At 43.0% G+C, this 25,220-nt stretch overlaps 1 long non-coding RNA gene across 1 annotated transcript in view; it reads left to right on the top strand.

The window, feature by feature from the left end:
- LOC126176297 (uncharacterized) overlaps positions 1–25,220 on the top strand; it is a 186,966-nt gene that overhangs the window by 129,256 nt on the left and 32,490 nt on the right. The window contains exon 3 of the long non-coding RNA XR_007535640.1: positions 15,441–15,489. This is a non-coding gene — a long non-coding RNA (uncharacterized LOC126176297). The remainder of the gene's footprint in view (positions 1–15,440; positions 15,490–25,220) is intronic.

Raw genomic sequence — 25,220 nt, 5'->3', positions numbered from 1 at the left:
AAACTTCAGTGAGTTTGAACAAGGTCGGGTAATAGAACTACGAGGAGCTGGTTGTTCCTACTGCGATACTGCAGAGACTTGCCAGGAATGTAGCTACTGTACATGATTGCTGGCAGCGGTGGTCACGAGACCGTACGGTCGCAAGACCGGGCTCCCGACAGCAACAAGGCATTACCGAGAGGGAAGACCATCGTGTTGAGCGTATGGCTCTGGCGCATGGTACTGCATGTGGAGCAGTAATTTGAGCAGCAGTTGACACCACAGTGACACAACGAACTGGTTACTTCAAGGATAGCTCGGAGCCAGACGCCTTATAGCGTGCATTCCACTGACCCCAAACCACCGCCATTTACGACTTCACTGGTACGAAGCGAGAGCTCATTGGAGGGCGGGATGGTAGTCTATTGTGTCTTCGGATGAAAAGTAGTAGAGCCTCGATGCCAGTAATGGCCATGTGTTAGTTAGGAGGAGGCCAGGTCAAGGCCTGCAACCAACCTGTCTGCGAGCTAGACACAGTGGACCTGCATTTGGAGTTACTGTCTCGGTTGCGATTCCGTATAACAACAGGAGCACTTTCGTAGCTATCCCACGCGTCCTGACTGCAAAATTGTACGTCACAAAGAGACTACTGCTGCATGGGCCATGTACACGCTGTGGTTACGGAGCTTTACGCTCAGTAACCCACATCTTGGCGGAATGCCCCGTCCTTCTGACATCGATGCTAAACATAGTCTTCGATGTTCTTTGTGTCTAATATTGAAGAACGACTCGTGGACAGTTGAGCTTTTTTCTCCGTGAAAGTTGTATTAATTCTCAGGTGCAACGTTTCGAACTATTTGAGAGGGAGGGGGGACATATTTGTTGGGACTGGGGCTGACCCGCCGCGTTATGGATCTCTGGGGCCATTGATCCTACCTACTTTGCCAAATGCCTTGGACATTGCTGTTTTTCTCCACTTTAATAATTTTTAGATGCAATTAGTCCATTTTTTTCTGCTGCACCCTATTTTCCGTTTTAGGAATAGCAATTTTTTCAATTCAATTTCAATTTATTGCATGACTTTTTGACCTGTTATCTGGAGACACTAAACAGGCCCTGCATATTCAATAATCATGTCCACAGCAAATTATATTTCGTACATAAAAATTAATTGAAACTGAAAAAGTTAGGGATGGCACTCCGATGAATAGTAGGTGCTTTTGCCTTCTTTCTTACTTTGGCTGTAAGAGATTATTTTGGGAGGGGGGGGGGTTGGGAGTGATGGCTTATGTCGTATGCGGATCCCCTGGGGGACACAATCCATTTCTCACTCGCCTACTGATTTAATTATTTCTCACACATATTATTATCGTTGGCCTAGCTAATAACCGTTACGTTTTTAGCATTCTCACTTTTACCATTACGAATATTCCCACATTTACCATTACGAATATTCCGGTTAGAATTCATTCTTTACTCTTTAACTGCGTTCGCCCATAATAGGGTTGGCTGGGGCAGGTGCGTGATCAGTCGTGGGAGACACCTTGTCTGTCCTCACCTACATACCAGCCCAACCAATATTTTTATTTCTCTTTAAACTATTTATCAGCTATGTAGTCAATGTTGCTTTGAGTGCCTAGGTTTTACCACTGCTACATACTTCCATAATTCGATCAAATTTTTGGCTTAAGTCACTAACTCCAGATTAAACTGTATCATGAGCTTTCATGAGCTGCTTAGTCCATTAACCCCAACCAACAAATTTCGAGATCCGATCAATAGGTTGGAATATGTGCACCACTTATTGTTTCCACACTTCGTCCAGCTGACTGAACAACTATCAACGACGATCTGCAGTAACACAACAACAATGCGGCACAACGCCAATAAAGAAAAATGGACACAAAGACTCCACACTTAGAATTTTCAAGGAAGCAAATGAAATGTATTGACTTCGATTAACTGTAACCACAGCTGCCACATTCATCCAACACCATGCCTATTAGCTAATGGCTCCGCGTTCTGTTATCAGGCCTCTTCTATCCGAGCAAGTCCACACTCCATGATCCCTAACACCCACCCAGAGAAACGGAAAATTGCCCAAGCATAATTCCACGTCCACGCGCGAGAGCTAAATGTCGAATGCATTTCAGGTTCTCCATACTGGAAAGTAGCCCCGTTGATACAAAAGGATCATAAATGATTACGATTTTGAAACACAAGCTTTGCCACCGAAGACCAACTACTTCCTCCCTCAACCCCACGACGCCTGTCGGACGACTCGACTCGTAGATTTCGCAAGCTCAAAATCGCTCAACGAAATTATTTAACATTCTGGCCTTCCAGCCAGTGAGAATCAGGAGTTGTATGTTGGCATTTTCCACACAGCCTGCTCAGCACTGGTATTAAACACCCATATTTTATGAACATTTGAGTCTCTTATTTGCATAGATTTTCATTAAATGCAAATATTGAATGGTGCAGTAATTTATTTTGCATTAAGGTGCACATAATTACGCCCTTCGATTTTTTTTCTTTTTTTGTGTTTATAGATATAACCTCCTAGAGTTGCCAACATTCTGAGGCACCCACCTACATAGGAAGAAATGATCATTACGATGAAATAAGAGAAATCTGGTCTCGCACAGAAAAATTTAAGTGCTCGTTTTTCCCGCGCGCCGTTGGAGAGTGGAACGGTAGAGAGATTAACTTGAAGGTGGTTAGTTGAACCCTCTGCCAGACACTTTATTGTGAATAGCAGAGTAATCACGTTGATGTAGATGAATAACGCTCCACGAAGAACAGCTTTTCAAGTATGTGGACTCTAAAGGTCCTTTTTGCAGGTCCAATAACAGCTGGTTGAGTTGTTACTAATAAAATGAAAACTGTTTACTGTTAGTAGTAGCTGAGAGTGGGCAGCTACTCCCAAGCCACGAGTGAGGTTGCGAAGTTTCTCAGTGCGCAGTTTATTGCTCTGGACATTTTATCAGCTGACGGGCTGCGCTTACTATCCGGGTGCAGAGAAGCGCCACGGTTTTAAAAGGCCGGACCGACGCAGTGCGTGGCGCGGCGTAGCGAGGCGCGCGGTCGTGACGGCACGCCGCCTGCCGCAGGTGTTTTTCCGCTGATCTAAGGGCGACAGCGGCACAGCAGCGGGCACGCACGTGCGAGAGCAGGCGCAGCGCGCTGTCCTATTATGCGCCGTGCGGAGGCGCCACCTGCTGTCGCCCCCCCAATCCTCACCGCCCAGCGCTACAACTGTCTGATTTACCAATGGTTACTGCGTTTGGTGTGTGTTTCACGTGTAGCTCTTCCATGTTTCCCAGCGATATTAACATTCCTTAGAGGTTTAGTCATTACTTAGCTTACAATGGTATGTTCAAAATTTCCTGTCAGTCCAGATTTTCGTGAGTACGGCATTGTCTACATATCTCGAGGCAGTTTCAGTAGTTGCTGATAACCCTAATCTTTGACTGCTAGACTCCCATGAATATCACATTGAACCATAATACTTGGAAATCTGTGCACCAAACCTTCGTGATCGTCACCAATAAGATGACTGAAAATATATCTTCGATTATCCGATCAGTGGGAGATGAGAAGTACTCAGGTAAATGGAATATTTGACTAATAATAGAAATCTGAATAAAAAATAAATATGTATGTGGGTTTATATCCGTGCTCTACATCTCCTCCTGAACAACTTAGTGCACGTAACATTTACTATATTGAAAGAAATGCTGTAGTGCTAAGGACCGCCTAGCTCCCATTGGAGTGTGGGAAACAGAGGAGGTGGAGACAGAGAGAAGGGGAGAAAGAGGCAGGTATGGAGAGAGAGCGGGGGAAAGATGGACAGAGAGGGGGGAAGTAGATTGTGCAGACAGAGTGTGTGAGATGGATAGGGGGAAGGTGGGGGTGGAGAGAGTGAGGGTGAGAGAAGATGGACGGAGAGAGGAGGTGTAGGAGGTACGGTGAAGACGAGGAGGCTAGTCGGCAGGTGAAAAAGCAAGAGGATGTGAGGAGGCATGTGGAAGAGGTAACAAATAAATACCTGGTCTGTCGGGTATTCAGCTAGTTAGACAATAAAGATAACATTTATTATAAGTTCTAGTAGAAGCTCAAATACATTAAAAAAATTATATACAAGACATCGTAGAACAGGGTGATTTTAATTTGTTTATAAACGGAGATTGGGTCCTATTTCAATTATTTCGTTAGACATCGGCGCAATCGCTCAATCACCTGGAAGTTGAAAGTTAGGCTGAAGCGGTGTGGGAGTGGCGCTCCAGGTACGGCGTGACGTGTGCCGCCTGTTGCGGCTCCCTCTCTGTCACCTCCACCCAGCGGTTTGCCTTCTCAGACGTGTGCATCTCTCCCTCCTCTGTCCTGGCGCTTCAGCTACCCCACTTTTCCCTCACACCGGTCGTCGGCGACATCATCGCCATCGTCATCATCATAATCATCAACAACAACAACAAGTGATGCACAAAACATAACACCTGAGCTTAAAACGCTTCGCACGTTTCTAGCCAATGGCTTACAGACACAAGTCGATCCACACAGCCTTGTCGACGAATACAAGTAAGAAAGATAAGCACGAAATAGACAAACTGCAGCCAGCAGTGGGCTTACCTTATGTGAAAAATTTCACTGACCCAACAGGCAGACACCTCCGCCGGGTTGGGTGGCAGCCTGTCTTCTATAGTGGTCGCAGGATCCAGGACGTGCTAGGCTCCCCTAATGGCAAACGTGGGTGCATTACACACTGCAGGTGTGTGCAAGGTGGATTGCGAATGTGGAGAGGCATACATCGGCGAGACTGGCACGCCAATAGCAACGCGCATTCGGGAACACGAGCGCTATATTCGTCTAGGGCAACAAAACAAATCTGCAGTGGCAGTACATCAGCAAGATTGCGGAAAAGAAATGAAATTCGGCGAAGCGTGCGTGTTGGCCAAGCAGCCCAACAGACCACACTGTCAACACACGGGCCGGCCGCAGTGGCCGAGCGGTTCTAGGCGCTACAGTCTGGAACCGCGTGACCGCTACGGTCGCAGATTCGAATCCTGCCTCGGGCATGGAAGTGTGTGATGCCCTTAGGTTATTTAGGTTTAAGTGGTTCTAAGTTCTAGGGGACTGATGACCTCAGCAGTTAAATCCCATAGTGCTCAGAGCCATTTGAACCATTTTGTCAACACGAGGCGCGAGCAGTACCGGCGAGTAACTGCCGCCGCACGGCCGACGTCCAGCACTTGGTAAACAGGAGCCAACTTCTCAAAAAAATGGGTCAAATGGCCCTGAGCACTATGGGACCTAACATCTGAGGTCATCAGCCTCCTAGAACTTTGAAGTTCCTAAACCTAACTAACCAAGGACATCACACACATCCATGCCCGAGGCAGGGTTCGAACCTGCGAACGTAGCAGTCGCGCGGTTCTGGACTGAAGCACCGAGAACCGCTCGGTTACCGCGGCCGGCGCCAACTTCTCATTCGCCGGTGACCACCAATCAGGGCACATAATACAAGAGCTAACAGACAACAGAGGTTAGGCTCTAACTCCACAGCAGTAACCTATTAAAATAGAGCTCCCTCTCCGTCTTTTTTAAGTGCCCGATGAAATGAACTATCGTTTTAAAATTTTGACATAATGGCATAAGCAGTGAACAGTAATAACAAAATATAAAGGTCACTGCATAGGTAGAACGCACCGGTAGACACACAAGAAGGACTCTGCAACCGTGGCCGAAATGTTGGTTTTCTCCAGCAGTAGTTTTATATGATATGACGCGGTATCATACCCAGAAGACTTTTATGTCGCAGTCTGTTTAAGACATGATACCTCAGTAGAGGTTAGCGAGTATTCTGTTACAGTAGCGTAAATATAGCCTTATTTCCTTGATTTATTAGAGTTGCTGGATGAGAGAGAGTCCCAGGCTTCGGCACCATATACAATAAAAGCTTATGATAAGATCTGGTCTCAATCTATGAAGATACACCAATAGCAGCCTCCTACAACAAGATTTTACACAACCTTCGGACACAAAGATAATCACATATGTGCTCGGGAGATACGTCACTACCAATCAGCCTATAAATTACAGACATTCTAGAAACAATTTCCATAAAAACTCTCTTAGCTGACGACATGGCCCATCATACATTTTTGAAGAAACATACAAGATTAATCAATGGAATATAAAGACACTTAAAAAGATGCAAGGGGGCAAAGATCAGTAAAGTTACAATAGAGCCGCAGAGCGAAAACATTGTCAGCACTCTTCGCACGTTGAGGGAGAAGGGGAGAGGGAGGGAGGGAGAGAGAGAGAGAGAGAGAGAGAGAGAGAGAGAGAGAGAGAGCATTTATCAGAACCTAGCTAGAGATTTGTGGACTAAAAATCGAATAAAATATCTGGGGGTATAGTTAAATAAATGACGACGTTCATACCTCATGTCACGAGAAAGAAACGAAGTACTCGTAAAATAATAACACCACCATTAATGTGGACCGAAACTCGAGTGAAAATACTACCTATACACTACTGTAGGGAAGCACGACATGGGGAGCAACTTCCGGATTTTTCATGATGCTTAAGAGTCTCAAGGTGGACAATCATTACAGATAATCACACAGTATTAAATGAAAAATACTCGGAAGACAACGTGAAAGAGAAAGCGAGGAGACTATTCAACAAATTAGATTCCATGCGACAACCCACAAAGACAAGTACAATGGAAACACAGAGGTAGCATGAATATGAAGTACCTAGAATCATAATTCCCAGCTACGCAGAAAATCAATAAATAACCCTGATCGCGAAAGAAAACGCTATTGAATATGTTAATGTACATTCGTGTATCATGTTACACGGATCTCTGTTGATAATCAGTGGCAAACCTCTGCACCAGACGACGATCTTTGTATGTTTTTGTGCCTCTCCTAACAATTTTCTATGTCAATTCCCAGTACACAAATTCTTTCTCTGCAATTGGCCTCGTAAAGCTACCTATGTTCACAAATTCTTTCTCTGCAATTGGCCTCGTAAAGCCACCTATGTTTTCTGTCAGGACCCTTACATTGTGAATAGTGGCGGTCCTGTCACGCAATCATGAGCTACGCCTGACGTTACTTCCACTGCTAAAGAAACCTGTCCATTAAGAACCAAGTACTACGTTGTGTTTGCTCTAAAGTCTTCATTCGAGTCGCTTACCTGTTAAGACGTTCCGTAAGAACGTGTTTTGTTTGGGAGAAGACAGTGGAGAACGGTACGGGAGGGTTTCTTGAAGATAAGAAACACGGCAACCAGGACTACTCTACCTACTGCTTTCTTAATTTAAAACTCGAAAAGAGGGAGATACCTTCATTACGGTCTTTGCTCGCGGGAAACGTGTCGATTCCTACACTGGAGTCGTTGGGCCTCCAGAAAAGTCATCAAATGAAAGTACAAAATATGTTCCATAATTTTACAATGAACTGACATCATTAAGAAAAGTCTTTAGTTCTGCGCAACTCCCCTGCAACCTTACTTCTACAATGGAACAGCCTGTGCCTTCTTACTGTAACTGGTCGCTCTTCATTGTTCTAAAAATTTATGAACAACCGTTGCTAGAAGAGGGACAAATTCCTCCGCATATTTAGTGGTCTTACCTCTACTGAGTGACTTGAACTGATTTTTGGTTCTGAACTTCTTTATTCCTAAACTTGCTTTTTTAGCATGACTTTAGCTGATTTTTGGTTCTGCGCTTTTTTATTTCTAAAATTGCCATTTTAGCGTGATCAGTGAATCGATTTTGGAAGACACAAATCAGTATTTTAATATTCGTTTTACTATCTTGCGGTTTGATGCCAACATGATCGACGAGTATCTGAACTTTAATTCATTGAACGGGTCTCGCAGGAGTGCCCTTGGATGATTTTTGTTTGTGTCGTCTTCTATTAGTCGGAAACGTTCCGTTTCGTTTGTATCTGCCTTGCAGCTCTCGGTACTTGGGTAAATGTCTGGTGTTGTTACGGAACCGTGGTGGCTCCTTCCTACCCCTCACCATATCCCACATGTTAAACGTGTCTAGCACATCTGCTACAAAATGTCAGAATTTATGGCTGAAACCCTCCACTCCTCCTTCCTATACCTGGTTGTGTGCTTCATACTGCTCAGGTACTTTATAACAATTTTTTGTCCCACTTGTTGTCCATAGATTAATTTCACTTTCAGTGCCAGTAACCAGTGATGCTGCAATAGTGGTCGCTGATTTCTCTGTCTGCGGTCGCTGAAACGAAAAGTTCGGCTATGTCTTGTTACCAGAAAATCCACTAAGTTTCCATAGTGCTCCATTTATTTTTGTTTCGAAAAGTAGGTACAATTAGGACAATGTAGCAATATTTTTGTTCTTGCCTCCTGTTCTGACTAGTCTTCCAGTCTATACATGGCAGTATGAGGTCTCTGCCTACCACCGAGACACGGCCAGAAACTACGCACTATTTTTTCCATTTAGATACGGTGAAAAGTCATAATACCAGGGAGAATTATATGGAACAGTGAGGGATTCTGTAGCAAAAGATTTTTAATGTCTTCGTGTTCTGTGCCTAAACATTTTACAAAGTATGTTCTGGGTTGAACATCTGTAACAAGTTAGTGCTTTGCGTCTTATTCGGTGTCGTACATCTCCACAGGAAGATCATTGCCCGCGAAACATTACTGCTTCTAGTCCCGATGGGCCGCACAGTTCTAACGTATTATAAATGTAGTTTTCTTGCCACTTCTTTACTCACAGGAGAGTTAAATTATTCTCCTTCATTCCCAGTTAGTTAATAGTTACGTAAACCTGTTAGCTTCAGTGACTCACAAAATGGTCAGTTTTTATGCATTTATTGGATAGTTTTTCGCCGACAGTGCATTGTGGTTGGGAACGGCATAATGGCAGCAGGTCGACCGGTTCATAATGTTCAGACAGGGAATCGATTCGAGGGACTGGACTCGTAGAAAGTTGCGTGGGAAGACGTTGGCGTGCCACGCTTTGGTGCAGGCGGTAGTCGAAAGACTGACCCGTGACCCAGCGCTGGCCACGTTCACACGGGTATGTAATGCTGGAGCGCCACCTGCATTCTTCACATCTTTTATGATACAGTCTAGCGTATAGTATGCTGATAATATCCGATTACATTAATGACTGCTGTCATGTCAAGACAGAAACGAAGTTATAAAGGCAACATACATTTTCCTTCGCCAGTCGAAATGCACTACTGAATCAAGACCCTCCAGACTTTTCCAAACATTATTCCCTAAAACTCTCTAATATCATACAGTTAGCTGCAGTTGGTTTGTCACCTTTGTTTTTCTTATCCCTTGTAATCCGTTCGGCTGTCTGCATGATCTGTTGAACCATTTTCATTACAGTCTACAGTAAGTCTTCCTCTCCAGTTTGACATTATGATCGCTTTTCTTGTTCTCTCTCATAGCAAATTCTACATTCGTCTCTTGATTTGCTGGCAGCACAAGTGTTTTTTAATGGTTTTCACATTTAAAGTTCATATCTCACAACGATTAGTCAAAACTGGTTATGCAAATTGTTATATTTCTGTTTCATGTGTGTTGGAAACTTAGTTTCAGAAATTACGTTCTGTTTACAGTAAGCTATCCAGAAAAAAGATTTATTCTTCTTGTTATTTCTTAAAAAAAAACCAACCTAACTTCCTTCCTCATTTTTCTGTTTCTGTGTTGGTTTTTCGTTGTATTAGTATTGTAACAGGTTTTCAGGGCTACATTCTAATTTATTCTGTTCAGATATTCATTTAGTGACTGAATATTGACAGTGTGGTCATCAACACGAAGGTGATTGAGGCATGCGCAGTTAACACATATACCTTACTTATACATGAAGAAGCTTGCACAGGATACAGTAGCATGGAGAGCTGCATCAAACCAGTCTCAGGACTGAAGACCACAACAACAACAACCACCTTACTTTTAGTTTAAAGATTTGAAAATTTTTTCTTGAGACGATTTCTCTGTCAATTCTGCGTTTCCCAATGTCAAGGTGACATTTAGTGAAAGCTGTAACATTGACTTATGTATTCTTCAGTTTCATACAGTCGATGCCTTGTAAGCACAGGCGTACAAATGACTGATTGTGCCATATTCACATCTGAAATCAGCTTTCCCCGTTTTAATACGAGGAGGTAGATTCTGATGTTGCATCACGAAGGCTGTACGCATACATTCCTTGTCAGAAATGTATATAATTGCGGTTTCTAGGGCACACAGTCTGTTTGGTACAGTACCATATTCCTTAAAGCTTTTCTTGTATGTTAATACATTTTTGTGACCCTAACTTTATCGCCAAAAGGAAATTGCTGTCTTTGGAAATCGGTATATATAGAATATAATGTAAAGGGTGATATAAACATCATGTCCCATAGGGCAAATACTGTGAAGCAGAACTACATCGACAAATATTCAGAGGTGGTAATATGAACCAAAACAAGATTTCCAGTAAACTACATAACCTTAAGAGCTCTGAGCACGTATGCAGTGGATGTGTTTCACAGTAACGAAGGTGAGCAAGCGCTCACAGCTCGTACGGCAGCGTTTTGGAGCCCTTGTTTATTAGATATTTTTTTCTTGTTTTGATCCATCTCTGAAAGTTTGCCAGTGGAGTTCTGGTTCTCTCTATTTGTCCTATGGGACACGACTTTTGAATCCCCCCCGTATAGCGTGGATCAGCATGACGGGAAATTACGCGTGAGACAACGAATCGCCCGGCCAATGAACAGGAACTATGGAATCCGATAAAGGAAGCCCCCACTGAAGGAGGGAGAAAAGTGGAGCCCGCATAGTCGGAGGCTGTGTCAGACAGGGGCAGCTGATGACGATATGCTGGCGTGACTCAGCTCAATTTGCATTCCCCGCTAATCCCTCACTTCCGGCCCCGCCTAATCCTGCTGAATGGGAGACCGTCTCTCCACTCCGATCCAGCCCTGTCGCGTCCACGTTCCAGTAACCTAGGTCACGGTTTCCGTCCGTGCATGCGGCACACGACTGCTCTTGGTGTGACTGAGCTCGTGTTAAAACAAACGCCATGTCAAGGATTGCGCGGCCCCTCCCGCCTGAGGTTCGAGTCCTCGCTCGGGCATGGGTGTGTGTGTGTGTGTGTGTTGTTCTTAGCGTAAGTTAGTTTAAGGTAGTTTAAGTAGTGTGCAAGTCTAAGGACTGATGACCTCAGCAGTTTGGTCCCTTAGGTATTTACACACATTTGAACATTTGAACAAGCTGTGTAAGACCGGTGGACGAAGCCTACTGTCTCTGTTTGAGCAGAACGGGTAATTGACTCTGTGAGTTTGGAAAGAGTCATCGCGGCATTTGGCTTTATCGATTTCGTGAAATCACGGAATATCTAAATCAGAATGGTCGAACGGGAAGTTGAACCACTGTCCTCCAGTTTCTTATCACTCCGCTCTCTCGCTCTGTGTGATTTATGTTGAATGAGATGGTGGGTGTTAGTGTTCCTTTATTATTCAGAATTCTATGTATTGCATAGTCTACCTGCATTCTCTAATGCTGCTATCGTTCATCCTCTCGTTCTTTGCATGCGTTGCACAGATCACTCACCGCCTTCGCCCAAGCATTATAGCCAAGGACAGTGGGGAGACAGCCGTGTCCAAGTAAGTCTTCTAGAATTTCCACTGTGTATTGGAGCAAGACCCATAGTGGATTCTTCCAGGTTACATACACACTTTTTTACGCCGTAATTGTTCAAAAGTAACATTTCTTAAATGCGTTCTGGCAACCAGCCACATTTGCAGTCTCTCACTTGCAGCTCGTCATTCGCAGTTAACCCCTCCTCTTTACTTCTAGAAGCAAGACAGTTGCACGGAACAAGATCTAGGATGCAGAAATGTTATCGAAGAACTGACGGGTGCTCAGGACTTTTAAGTGGATTGCAATTTTAGTAGACTGAATTTTATCAAGTTGACCAGTACAAATGTTTGACTGACATGCAAACACATTGTTTTTTTGAAAGTATGAAATATCTGTTTTTGTTGTTGGACACGTGGTTTTGAGCGTCCCTGCTTTATTTGATCCGAGCGTTTTTTCATGTGTGTTTCAGCGACTGTTCTTCAGCGCTCGTGTCACAAGAAGAAAAGAGCTATTATTCTCTCGTTCTCTTCTTGACAGATCATGATCCTCTGTATGAGACGGAAGATACCTCATTGTAAAAGACCGGCTTTTTCATTGATGTCATGTTGGCGAACCGTAGTGGAAAAGACACACAAGTAACAATGCTTTCTGCAGAGACAATATCGAATTTTTTAAGCATATTTATGTACTCGAGACATTGCTGTCGCGAGATGTGTCAGCCAGAGAGAACAACGCTTTGTCAGCTTTCATATTACTTTGCAGAATAACGCTAATTGCATATGGAGGCATGATCCTTTTCTTCTGAAAACTCATTATTGGTCTACGTAACCGCCAGTGTACGTAATTCAAGACCGTCCGAGGAATTGCTGAGTCTCCTCGGCTGACACACACTGATCTTAACGAATTTACGAACTGTGTCAATAAGTTCTTCACTGGTCTATGAAGAAGAACGACCTGAACGCAAAACTTCGACCCACTTGAGGTAATAAAAGAATAGGGAACGTTCTTTTCTTCGATCACTTACCAAGTTCAAATCCTGGAGCACAACTGTAATACAGAATCGTTCACCACTGCTCTTTCTTTTATTACTGCTCTTAAAGGCATCTTATAAACAGCCACATAACTGTCATGAGCAGCTGTATATCAAAGTCTCAGGGCGTCTGGGGACAGGGTAAAAACATAACACAACGATTTAGATTAGAATTTGGGGTTTCAAGACCCTCTCAGAAGTTCGAAGTACTTTAGTGTTCAGTAACAGACATGACACTTCCATCAACCGTGGACAGCAAGCAGCACAGTTTAACTGTTGTGATTGTCACGAATAGTCTGGAACGAGCGGTCGGTCCGGTTGGAAATATGTGCTCTCCTCTGTTCGGTTGCGATAGTCACAGTAATTGCCTTACAGAATGGTGCTCGCATAAATATTCAGGAAAAGTTAGAAAACGTGAATTGGTCTAGGTACCACCACAGTGAGGATATATGTAGCATGCCGCGCTACCACGACCTGGCGCTCCCGTGAGTTTTTTGTGTAAGTAAAAGTGTCGAGTTACACCATGCTTCGAATTCGAACAAGTGTTCTTTGCAACAGGTCGATAACACAATCTTAGGCAGGACTGAGGCAATCAAGCCACAACAGTGCCTATTGTGCTGGAATCAGTGTCTCGGTTGATGACTTTTACGGCAAAGTCATTATAGCGACACCATCTGTTATCCGGTTAAGAAGTTAGAGGGTGCACGAAAATTTAAGAAACAACACAAAAACAGAAATTTACGTTTCTCCAGCGTTTGCGCAGTTGTCCATTTTTGTCTTTCGTTATTTAGTCGTTTGTTTCAAAGCACCTGTCACTCCTTTTCAGCGGTACTATAGAGCCTTTTTTGTAGAACTGGTAAGTGTTTAATGTGAGTTCTCCCTTTTCATTCACGATGTATCGGGGAGGGGCGTCATGGTACGTGACATCGGGTAAGTTGGGCTTCATTAGATATTTTTTCCTTGAGATAGAGGCGTATTTCTTCCAACATACACTTTCAAATCATTTCTACGGCAACCCCATGAAGTCGTTTTCTATTAGCTCAACTTTATAATGATCCACAGAGTTGATGATTTTAGTGTTTGACATGCGTTCGCTTTTCCAGACGAGATTGCTGTTTCCTAGTGTACTAACGATAACCCGAAGCTTGTGAAATTCTTTCCATTCAGAAATAAAACTATCATATTACGTTTTGCATCCCCATGCACTGTTCCTCCCCTGTTTGAACTGTGAATCATTACTAGTGTAGATAATACCAGTTACGTTTGCACCTATGTTTTCTTTGTTGACATTGTGTCCGGTCATTTTTAGAATCTACTGATTTCCAAGATCCTGTTTTGTTGGACTATCATTATTCCAGTACTTTCTCTGTTGTTGTTCTTTCATAGTTACATTCTTTTGTTTTCTTTTCTCTTAGGATGTATACCAGACCAACACCTTGGAGAGAGAATACAATACGAATTCTCCCAGGGCGACATCGCCTTACCTATAAGCCCAGTTGGTGGTTAGATAGGCCTTTTTGGTAACACGTCCAGAATATCTTAGATCCATTACAACAGGCAGACGAGTTGTTGATGATATCAATATGTGTTTTAGTAATAATGTTGTTTACATAGTGAGTTCTTTCGAACATTCCTGCGTCTGAGAGCAAAACGACAAGAGAAATGGGTAAGCAACAGTTTATAGCACACTGAAAGATAATTAATCATCCAGGGCTCTTGGGATGTCCTGATGAGGGTTTTATTTCCTTTGGACTCTATGGAGCATTTTGCATCATATCCGTTCCATTCATTTAGGCACGTGTATTTGATGACTTCGTAACATCAGCGTTAATCTGTTGAGGGAAGACGGAATTGGGGAGAAAGTATTACAATATTCAAGAGCCACGAGTCTCCCACGTTCGGTTCCAAACTCAATAAATGTGCAGAGGTTTGTGTTGTGCATGGGAAGAAATGGTGTCTGGCACTGCAAACCACGCTGATTACGTGCAAGATGTTTCATGCTTCTTGCAAATTTTTAGCAATGCAGAAATGGGACACACATTGCGTTACTCTGTTAACAAGAGAGGCGAGAGTGGTCATTAGAGCCCTCATACAGATGTGCGTACCAGAAACGAGGTTGTTTACCGCATACCACTCCTCGTTCTAATTTACTCAATAAGAAGCCAGCCATTTAAAAAAGCAGGAATTCAACAAGCGCTCGCTGTTTGCGATTTAATTTTCTCATTAATGATATTGTTAGTGACAATTAGGTATGGTCAGAAATTAGCGTTGGAATTCTCTTACTCTCGAAGAGACTTCTCTGGAAACCAGAGGGGGGGCGGGGGGGAGGACATTAAACGACGATTACTAGACCTAATATATTAAAAGCAGAACAGATTGCATGTGGAAGTAGAACCAAAATAGCGAAATGAAGGGCCATAACAATCGTCGACGCGTTTAGAAAATTATGAAAATTTATAAATTTAGTTTTGATAAAGCTTATTGCTCATGTTTCTGTTGGACTTCCGCAGATTGTTCTACGGGCCAGTGTTGCGAAAGTCATATAATACAGAAAAAAATGTCAACTAAAACTGGACGAGATATTGCTGTAAATTTTGCGCAAGGTCTCAGAGCAGAATATGGAAAATTCTTGTATGTATTCTGTTGCATATTAGTAAGCTGTTCTTCAAATTTTCATTATGTTAGTAGTGGGGAACTACTCTTAGAGTCTTTTTATTCATTATATCGTATATTCTTTCGTATTACTGCGTGTACCCTTTTTTACAGATATATATATGTATTGCTCTTTTTATTTCAGGATTCAGTGTCGATGACTCCAGCCATCTGAGTGTCGCATATTTTGCAAGGTATGTACGAAATGCGCTATTACCAAAATAGATGTAATGGAATAAGGACTTCATTGTCAAACAATTGTACCTTGCTGAATGTGCTGTTACAGACATTCGTTGCACACTTATGTGTATGTGTGTGTGCGTGTGTGTGTGTTTTAATAGCAGTGTGCGAAATATTTTCAAATACATCTAATTTAGACATGTATGTCCAAGTGATTTGGTTTCGGTTAACAGTTTGTTAATTGTGATGACGTAGTTACAGTTGAGGCTTGCAATTGCTGGCAAATGATTATCTAAATGAAAAAAAATCGTGTTCTACGCCTTTGATAACAGCCGTATTGTCACATTTTTGAGCATTCCCATAAAATTACTTTGTGATAAAAGGGAAAACATACATCAGGATACCTAAAGAGACTTTTAATTCAGTTCCCCTTTAATAACAGTTCAGCGTTTTTATACGGTATTACGTCATTTACTATGGAATTTTAATTCTTGTGGGGCCATTGATCGTCCGAGCTATCCTTGGGTGACCAACAGCTCGTACTCAAAACGAATAGTTTTTTTTTTGTCGGGTGTCAGTCATCGTGTCGGTGGCTCCAATGCCACGCAAACCATGTTCAGAAAATCACCAAATTGGAAGGTCCGATCCTTCAGAGAGGAGCACCTGTAGTCATCCGGCTGCAGTAATGAAATCACCGATCGATGGCTTTAGGAAACCACACGGTGGTGTTATGGCTGAAGTCTTAATACCGTGTGGCGCCAGGACGAAAGTTGTCGAGCCGAGATTACCACAGATACTAAAGCAGTTCTCTCCTCATGGTCTTCATAGGACACTACTCTTGTCGGCGAGAATAATTATTTCAATGCCGATGATACCTACGTCACCTCTACAGTACTTCTTTGTTGTCAGCGTGTGCCCATTGTGCAAATGCTTGGGATTTGGTAGTCTACAAGCAGGTTTGATTTACACCCGCTTATAGTTTGAGAGATACGTGGGTATTGCGTGGGATGTATGTTCCCTAGGATCGTTGTTCCAGTGTGCAGACGGCAACAATTGAAAGGATCTACAGAAGAAAACCCCGAGAGCATCATTTTGTATTATAGTGTGTTATATGTTTGTTAAATTCAGTGAGGAGAAAACAAATACAATAAGGTAAAAAAAATGTAGTAGACACTACTTTATAGCGGAATAAATGGAAGTACTTGTTACCAGTATGTGGAGCTCTCAAAAACATAATAGATGACATGATCGCAATCATTGCTAAGTTGATGGCTTAGCACTTTCTTCAGCCAATCCCTTCAATTGTCCAGGTACGAGAAATTGTTTGAAATAAATATATAGTACAGTATTTTGCGGTGACTTAGCGTTCTAGTATTGTTTGCTGCTCCACTTAGTCCCATGTGACGATGTTAGAACATGGGACATATTTTCAGTCTTCACTGGCGCTTTCAGAAATGTCTTTATAGGCGCAGCACTTCGTCAGAGAATGTACGAATATTCACACATTACGGTACACCATCACTGAATCTTAGATATTACTAGTACTGACACTCTGCACTCTTCTTCGGCGAGATTTGACGTGTCCTGGCGGTGTTATTGCAGATAGCGCTGAAGTACATGACGCTTCCGTCGTTCCCGAAAGGTTGAAAGCGCGTAATACGAAACAAAGTAGCACAGAGCCTGCTATAAGTCAGCCCTTGGGTATATATGAGGATATATCAGAAAGTAACTCGCTAATTTGGTTTTTTTGTTAATCTACAGCGTGGGCTCAGTACGGAATTCTTTATTTCGACACAGTCCTTCGTTCTTCGACATAACGATCAAATATTCAGTCATCTTTCGTTTAGTGATGTCCTTGTTCTTTAACACTTCGCTTGCTTTTTTTCCGGCACCGGTACTGGAAATTCCCACAGGCCCGAAATATTTCATCATTTTAGCAATAATGCATGAAAGCAAACTGAACGTGGCTTATTTGAGCAGTGAACATTTGCTGTCAGAAGAGCAGAGGAAAAAGCATTTCTTAATTCATTGACAAATTGCCTGGCGTTGTGCACGCCCCATGTAAACGCTACCAGACCTGGTAGCAACCTAAAACGCTCTGGTGGTATAGTAAATGAGAGCTGAATTTTCTTGTTAGTGGAACCTTCGTTTGACTCGGTTGACAGCTTCTAGTCGGATTTCGTGGACTAGCAGGGAGCAACGTTAAACTTGCATATTAGTTTACAGTTATAATATCGTCAGATATGTGTAAGGGAAAAATTACCCCTGTCCCTCCTACCTGAAGTAGGAGATACGAAAGTTGTTTGTCTATGTAGGCGGAAATGTAGTGAGGGCATACGTTATTTATGTAGACGTGAAGCTGTTAAACTTAACTCATTTTGAAACTATTTTCTCCTAAATGGCTGATCGCTGTGCTTGTTTAGTGCAGCGTTGTAGCCATGGTGGTAGCCATGGTGTCTGACATCGTTAAGAATGATCTCATCAAGAATTGAGAATGCCTTCTGGGCTACATCTGCTAAAGAAAGATGTTACTTTACTTGTTTTCTCAGTGCAACCAATTATAAATTTTATGTCTTGGCTAGTCGGCAATCATGGTGGCTGGACTCACAAAGACTCGTTTTGCACCAAAGGAAAACAAAACGTATAATCAGGCATGGCATTGCTTATGGATTTTCGATACAGAGTTACATTCGACAGTGACCTGCACTGATGCTTATTCATACTTACACGGGCAGCGAAGCAAGCGCTTATACCGATGGGGCGCTATGGTGACGTGCGTTCGAAACTTGAGCCTCTGAAGCTCGTTCGCAGAAAGTGATATAAATGCCCGCATGGCTGCACGCTAATTGCGCTTGCTGTGTTTTATATCCGCGCCGGAAGCGATAAACCTCTGTTCTAATGTTGTAGAAACAGATCACGAAACATAATGGTGTTAACATAAATGTACCTAATCACTGAGTATGTTCCTCGGACGTGTTTCAACTATGCAGCAAATGGTTACTGGATACCTCCATAAAATATGGCTGTGTGGTGAGTCGGAACGGATGTGGCATCATTAAAGTATACCATGTCACAAAATAATGGACACACAAATTAAACATCAACAAGGAAAACAAGATTAAATTTATTGCTGTAGAAGCAAGTTCAAAGCATCTATCCGGTGACGTGATATGCGTTGTATGTTATATCTCTTTTAGAATCCTAGCAGAACTCTTACTACATGACACAAGGTACGAATATGAAATCAGCCTGAGAATATGATGAAACCATCTCCGCACACATTGTAAGCTCCTTAATTATTAGTTTCATAGTTTCTCATAACTCTCATAAAGATTCGAAAGCTATGTAACTGGACTGATAAGAAAGTACTAAAGTGTTAAAACAAGTCGAGAAATTTCTGAAAGCGTCACGTGGCGTTGTACACACTTACCATAAGAAGATTTGTCTATTGTGGTCCTCGCGCGGTGATGCAGATCCTTAAATACTGTTTTAAGTGTGAAAATCACAGACGGCAACACATCGATACTGATGCAGGGAAATTGACCGGGAACGTCTTGAATAAAATGTTTTATGACTGGTTGAAACGTACAGAGCATAGTGGCGCATTGTGTAGGGACTGGACTCCGGAGGGGCGGATGCAACTCCCATTCGGGCCAGCTCTAAACTGCTTAAAGTGAGGGTCGCTCTTACTTATTTAGAAAAAGTACACAACAGGTATTCTTTCCCGTCCTACTCCATTCCAAGTTTGTGCTCCATTAGAAATGACCATTTGATCGACAGGACGTTGAACACATTCTCTTCTCGCAGTGGCTTTTGGAACAAAGTAGAATGTAATGATTATGCAAACCGTCAGTCAGCCCATCAGTCAACAAACATAAACAAGAAACTATAACGAGCAAGGGTGACAGGTACTGCCACAAAAATTGATGAATGTATATGTGATTGATATCGGACAAATTTGAGATTAGCAAAGATACGGTAGTGTAAACGCTGTTATTGACACAGATTAAGTGAACGGAAGATATGTTCCCAATTTGACACACGCAAATTGATTGACCAGCAGAAGAGCTCGGATGGAAACTGCTGATTTTTGTCGATACTTGTGCACGAGATTTTCTGTAAAACTTCACAGCGAATGAGACGGTGCTACCAGCTGCCTCTGGACGCAAAGCAACAATCAGTACAACGACACTCACCACACGTCCCAATACGAGTCACTTCCGTAACTCCGTGATCAGCACCACGATCACCTTTCAATAATGCAGTGGTATAATGCTGTGAGGACGCGGAAATGTCGCATACGCGAGTGAGACAGCGTTATCAGCACCTGACAGGGTCTGAAAGGAACATTGTGGGTCTGTATTTGGTCAGCTGGTCGGATCGCACAGTTTGCAGATTGGTGGAGCATTCGGATGTGTCAGTGACCCGATGTTGGACTTCATGGGGGAGTGAGGCTAGGCATACTCGTCACCAAGATTCCGGTCGACCACGTCTGCCCACACTGGAGGATAGCCGGATCGTGCACAGAGCTTATCGTAACGCTTTCACATCTGTGTCTGCCATCCGAGAACAACTAATGGACTGCCTACAACATTATCACCCCTCACCACTGATCTGAAACAAGGAGCAGCCGGACTGGGGAATTTCTCGTCCCATGCTTAGGCTGCCGTTAATACCGCAACGGAAACCGCTGCATTCACCGTGAAACATGGACTGGTGATGAACGGCGTCACATTGTGCTCACCGATGAATCGCGGTTGACCATCATCGGCGACTGCTAGGCAACCTGCAGAAACGTCCGAGGCTTTTAATGTTTTGGGGACGCACAGCTGTGTTACTCCTGCCGCCATCGTGCGGGGAGCCATTGGGTATGATGTGCGAAGTCTTATGGCACAACGGTAGGTGACTGTCACTCTGCGTCCTCATGTGTTACCTCTCATGTGCCAATATCGTGGTGCCATTTTTCAACAGGTCAATGCTCGTCCAAACGCAGCATCTGTCAATATGAAGTGTCTGCGTGATGATGCATTCCTGTGGCCAGCGAGATCCCCAAATATGCACCGACTGAACATGGATCGTCCCTGATTGGACGTCATCTCGTTCGCAGTGCCAGTATCCAGGTTATGTAGAACAAATTACAACAGTCGTGGGTCACCTCGCGTCTAGAGAGGATACAACGGTTTTATGACACCCATCCCAACCGAATCAGTACAGGTGTATAAGCCAGAGGGTGTATAACGTCATACTGATAAGTGAGCTCACACTGCCAAGTTATTTCTAAATTTGACTGCGTATTGTAGTTACTGAAACATCACATGCCCTCTCGACCTGTTAAGCCTCATCTCGTTTACTTATCTTCTGGGTGCTTCACTCTTTTTGTCAGGCACTGTAGTAATGAAAAGTAAAGTTCTGTTCCATAAAGTCATGCTGATTATATCGATCTTACCTGTTCGCGTAACTACTCTGGGACGTCTATGACGGTCCTTGCATGTGGCGTGCGCAGGTTTCTTTCACCGCATACTGCTGCTTCCACCGCTAGGTCAGCTATTTATGGATGCCGTCTTTGCCTTAGCCTTACCTCACCTATTCTTTTTGGTAGCTCGTCCATTCAATTTTTGAAGTCTTGGTATCACCCCATTTAAAATTCTTACAGTTTCTTCTTCTCCGGATATCCGAATGTTCGCCGTTGACTTGCACAAAATGCTCCGATACGGACGTGCACTTTCAGAAACTTGTTTTCGACGTCCATATCAATAAATAAATTCATTTGTCTGAAAAAGCTTTCTTTGCCTGTGTCAATCTACTTCTGATATCTGCCTTATTATCTACATGTCTTGTAATCGTGCTTCCTAGGAAGAAGAATACTTTCTCTTTTTTCCATTATCTTGGCGTTCTCAATTTTGATGTTAAGCAATTCATTATTTTCCTTTTTACTACTCTTCATCTCCATCTTCGCTCTGTTTATTCTTAATCCACACTTGGGACGAAGTTTGCAGTCAATTTCTTTCAACAGGTTTTTGAGTCTTCTTTACATCAGATCGGAAGGTTGTGGTGTCTTCGAACATCATCGTTGACATTTATTACCCTTGATCTTTAATTTCTCCTAAGAAATTTTCTTTCACGTCCTTCACAGCTTCTGCGATGTACAACTTGAACAAGTATGCGCCGTACATCCTTCTTAACACAAACTTGTCTTTTTTAACCATCCACCTTCGTTACTCTCACTATAGATTTTAGGTGTTGTAGATATTCTAAGGGTTATGAAAATCTTATTCCACCTTACATAGGCGCAGGCTCTCTCTTAAGTCCACATACTCTAACAAGGTATCCTGATTTTTCCTCAGCCTGTCTTCCATTACCAACTGCAATGTCAGAATTGCTCCTCTGGCACTTGGTCTGTTTTTCATATGCATGATTTGTCAGACTAATTACACCACAGATGCACATTTTCCCGCATATGCCTTTTTTAACAATGTGATGACAATGCTTTTCTGAAGATCTGTTGGAAATTCACTCGTTTGATAGATTTTTGACACCAACTCAAATATCCTTCTAGTTGCTACACCGCCCGCAGGTGTCAGTAACTTCGGATGTGTATCATCGAATGTTATTGATTAATGTGAGCTCATGTAATTCTATGCTACGTAAACTGCGACCACCTAACTGGATTCTGTGTCCTTCACATCAAATTCCTACTCCTCTTCTGTAATACCCTGTCAGTCCACAAACTTTAGAGATTGGACTAATAAAAAAATAGAGAAAAGCTAAGATGGTGGTTTTAATGCTTCAGTTTTTTTTACACGGAATTGCCCCATTCAAGTACAACACACAGGGCGTTCATACCACCATGTGAAACTGTCATAAAAATGGTTCTTTGGGATGTTGTTCAACTAGTGCGTCACGTTGGCTTGGATGTTGGTTATGGCGTCTCAAAGCGGTAACTTACCACGTAAAATTTTGCTGTTTTTCGTTTTATGGTAGGTTCGCACTGATAACAGCAAGTCCAATCACCCTTTATCATGTTTTCCAGAAAATAGCTGTACGCGTTTTGCATGTTAATCAGGTTTCGGCAGAAGTCCATGCATCGTTTTTATTCGGGAGCCAATGTGTGCCGGACAGTCTTTGCGCAGACTTCATTCTTGCTCAAAACATTCCGGATAATGTCTTGAACATCGGATTTAGGGATTGTGTTCCATTGCGATTTGTAACAACGTTGACACGCTACAGCCTCACGTCTACAAGCTGTCGCAGTAGTTACGGCGCAGACGTCGCATATACACCAGGACTAAAAGTAGTCTCGGAACTTCTTGGACGGACGGTGTACCTCGGAACAGTTCGTTCCCATCGTGTAGGGTTTCTGTGCGCTCCTGCCAGCTGTCTGTCTTCGATTATGCATTAATAGGGGTTTCTCATGTGCGCCTCGTAGCTAAAAACGTTTTGCATTATGCGTGTAATGTTGGATTACACCGTGTCAGTTGTACCGGCAATCATATCTTTCTCAGTGTCTTGATATATTTCTCTCGTCCTTCCTGATTTATCCTACTTGCACTCTGTTAACTTCATTCCTAAGCAATCTATACTGCAGTGTTCTCCGTCGTTTGAAGCTGGGTTTGTGGTGTACTGTCCTTTATAATATTTCACTCTCTTGCACTGAACTATTCTTGACGCTTTTACGTACAGCATTGTTCAGTGACCCAGACAATTTCATTTCATCGTGCAGTTCTTGCTCTGTATCGTCTTGAATTTCATCCTATGTCCTTATTACTCGCGACAAGTGTGTTACGGATCAGAGGTACCAATAGAGGTACGTACATGGAATGTCGGAGTAACTCATGAGGAGAGACAAGTCTTCTTCTTCTTCTTCTTCTTCTTCTTCTTCTTCTCTTTCACACCTTCCCGTTGGAACGGGGTCCACTTTTTACCAACTCGTCACGGCAAGAAGCCGAGCGATATAAAAATCTGTACGCGCACATTTCGTAATCTGTTGACACACGGCCGGCCGGAGTGGCCGAGCGGTTCTAGGCGCTACAGTCTGGAACCGCGCGACCGCTACGGTCGCAGGTTCGAATCCTGCCTCGGGCATGGATGTATATGATGTCCTTAGTTTATTTAGGTTTAAGTAGTTCTAAGTTCTAGGGGACTGATGACCTCAGAATTTAAGTCCCATAGTGCTCAGTCATTTTGTTGACACACACAATGTCGCAGAAGTCTTGTAACACGGGGTATGGTTATAGGGCACGACAGGTTCGATAATTAGTTCAGCTTCTTTTATTTCACAGGAGTTACAAATGCCCCCGTTCATGTTCTCGATGCGGAAAAATCAGGGAAGATCTCGCTCTTATAGGCTGGCCTAGCAAATTAGCTGATAGAGACCGCTGAGTTATAGAGCGTACTTTACAAACCAATCGTTAGCCACCTTGAACCTCATTTGCAGCTCAAGCGTAGAGGTTAGTGACACGACGATCCACGGAAAGGCCACACGACCTTGTTTTTATAGCTGTGATACCTCTCAATACCCATTGAACAAAACAACGAACGTGCTATTTCGTTTAACTAGGTGAAAACAGTGTGCTCTTTGATGCAGTAAAATGTTGTCTGTGTTGATGAATCTGGAATTTGATGTGTTAGTTACGTGTGCGGACGTAGTGGATGCATGGGGTGGGAAAGGTCTTGATTAAAATTGCCCAGCAGCCTGACAAAGGTCCTTTCCATACAACAAGAACTCAGGCGTCACGGTTCGACGATAGACGGATGGAGCTGCTATACTTGCTGCTCATAGCCGAGACTTGAACCTGGTAAAATGTATGTGCTGGAGCGTTGGTTATATGTTAGAGGAACTCGCTGAAAAACTGGCGAAAGAATGGAATAAAATTCTCCTAGAGTGCATCACAGCATAGTGGGATACTTTCCACGAGATTTAAACGGTGTAATACTATCAGAACGAAGTCCTTACAGACTTACTTACACAGCGATGTAGCCGGCCGTGGTGGTCTCGCGGTTCTAGGCGCGCAGTCCGGAACCGCGCGACTGCTACGGTCGCAGGTTCGAATCCTGCCTCGGGCATGGATGTGTGTGATGTCCTTAGGTTAGTTAGGTTTAAGTAGTTCTAAGTTCTAGGGGACTGATGACCACAGCTGTTAAGTCCCATAGTGCTCAGAGCCATTTGAACCATTTTGAACACAGCGATGTCTTTCGAAAAAAGAGCAATGCCTGACCGGAGACTAAGATGTAGTGTACGTACTACAATATAGTTACTATATATTTTTTACGCATATTGATGAAAATCAACAATAGAACACGCAAAACTGTTTTGAGCATATTGGATATAATACCTACGTGGAGATTAAAAAGATTAGCGCTAGATAGAAAACGATGGAGGGTAGCATCGCAGCATCGAATCAGTCGTAAGACTCACGAGTTGTAAAAAATGTGGCTCGCTTAGATTTTGAAGATTAAATGTGTAAGATATTACACGTTAACAGTCGTTAGTGCCTGTTTCCACTGACACACAAGCGGGAGTATCAACTGGGATCATTTACGTCGCCTTACCTGTGGCTGGTCAAAGGGCGACTGAATTCTATCAAGTCTGCGTAGTTCCGCATAAATTGGTGTGTTTTTTTGGATCCTATGATTTACAGAAGATTGCCGGTCACCATGCAACATTGTTCTTTGTTTTGAGATATTATAATCGAAGCTGCATTGTCTTCGATGTCGAGCTACTGGAGGATATCTTGCGACCAGCAGA

Source organism: Schistocerca cancellata, chromosome 3 (assembly GCF_023864275.1).
Source record: "Schistocerca cancellata isolate TAMUIC-IGC-003103 chromosome 3, iqSchCanc2.1, whole genome shotgun sequence".
In the NCBI taxonomy this organism is placed as follows: domain Eukaryota; kingdom Metazoa; phylum Arthropoda; class Insecta; order Orthoptera; family Acrididae; genus Schistocerca; species Schistocerca cancellata.
Note: the sequence above shows the minus strand (reverse complement) of the source record. Positions and strands in the feature narration are given on the sequence as shown.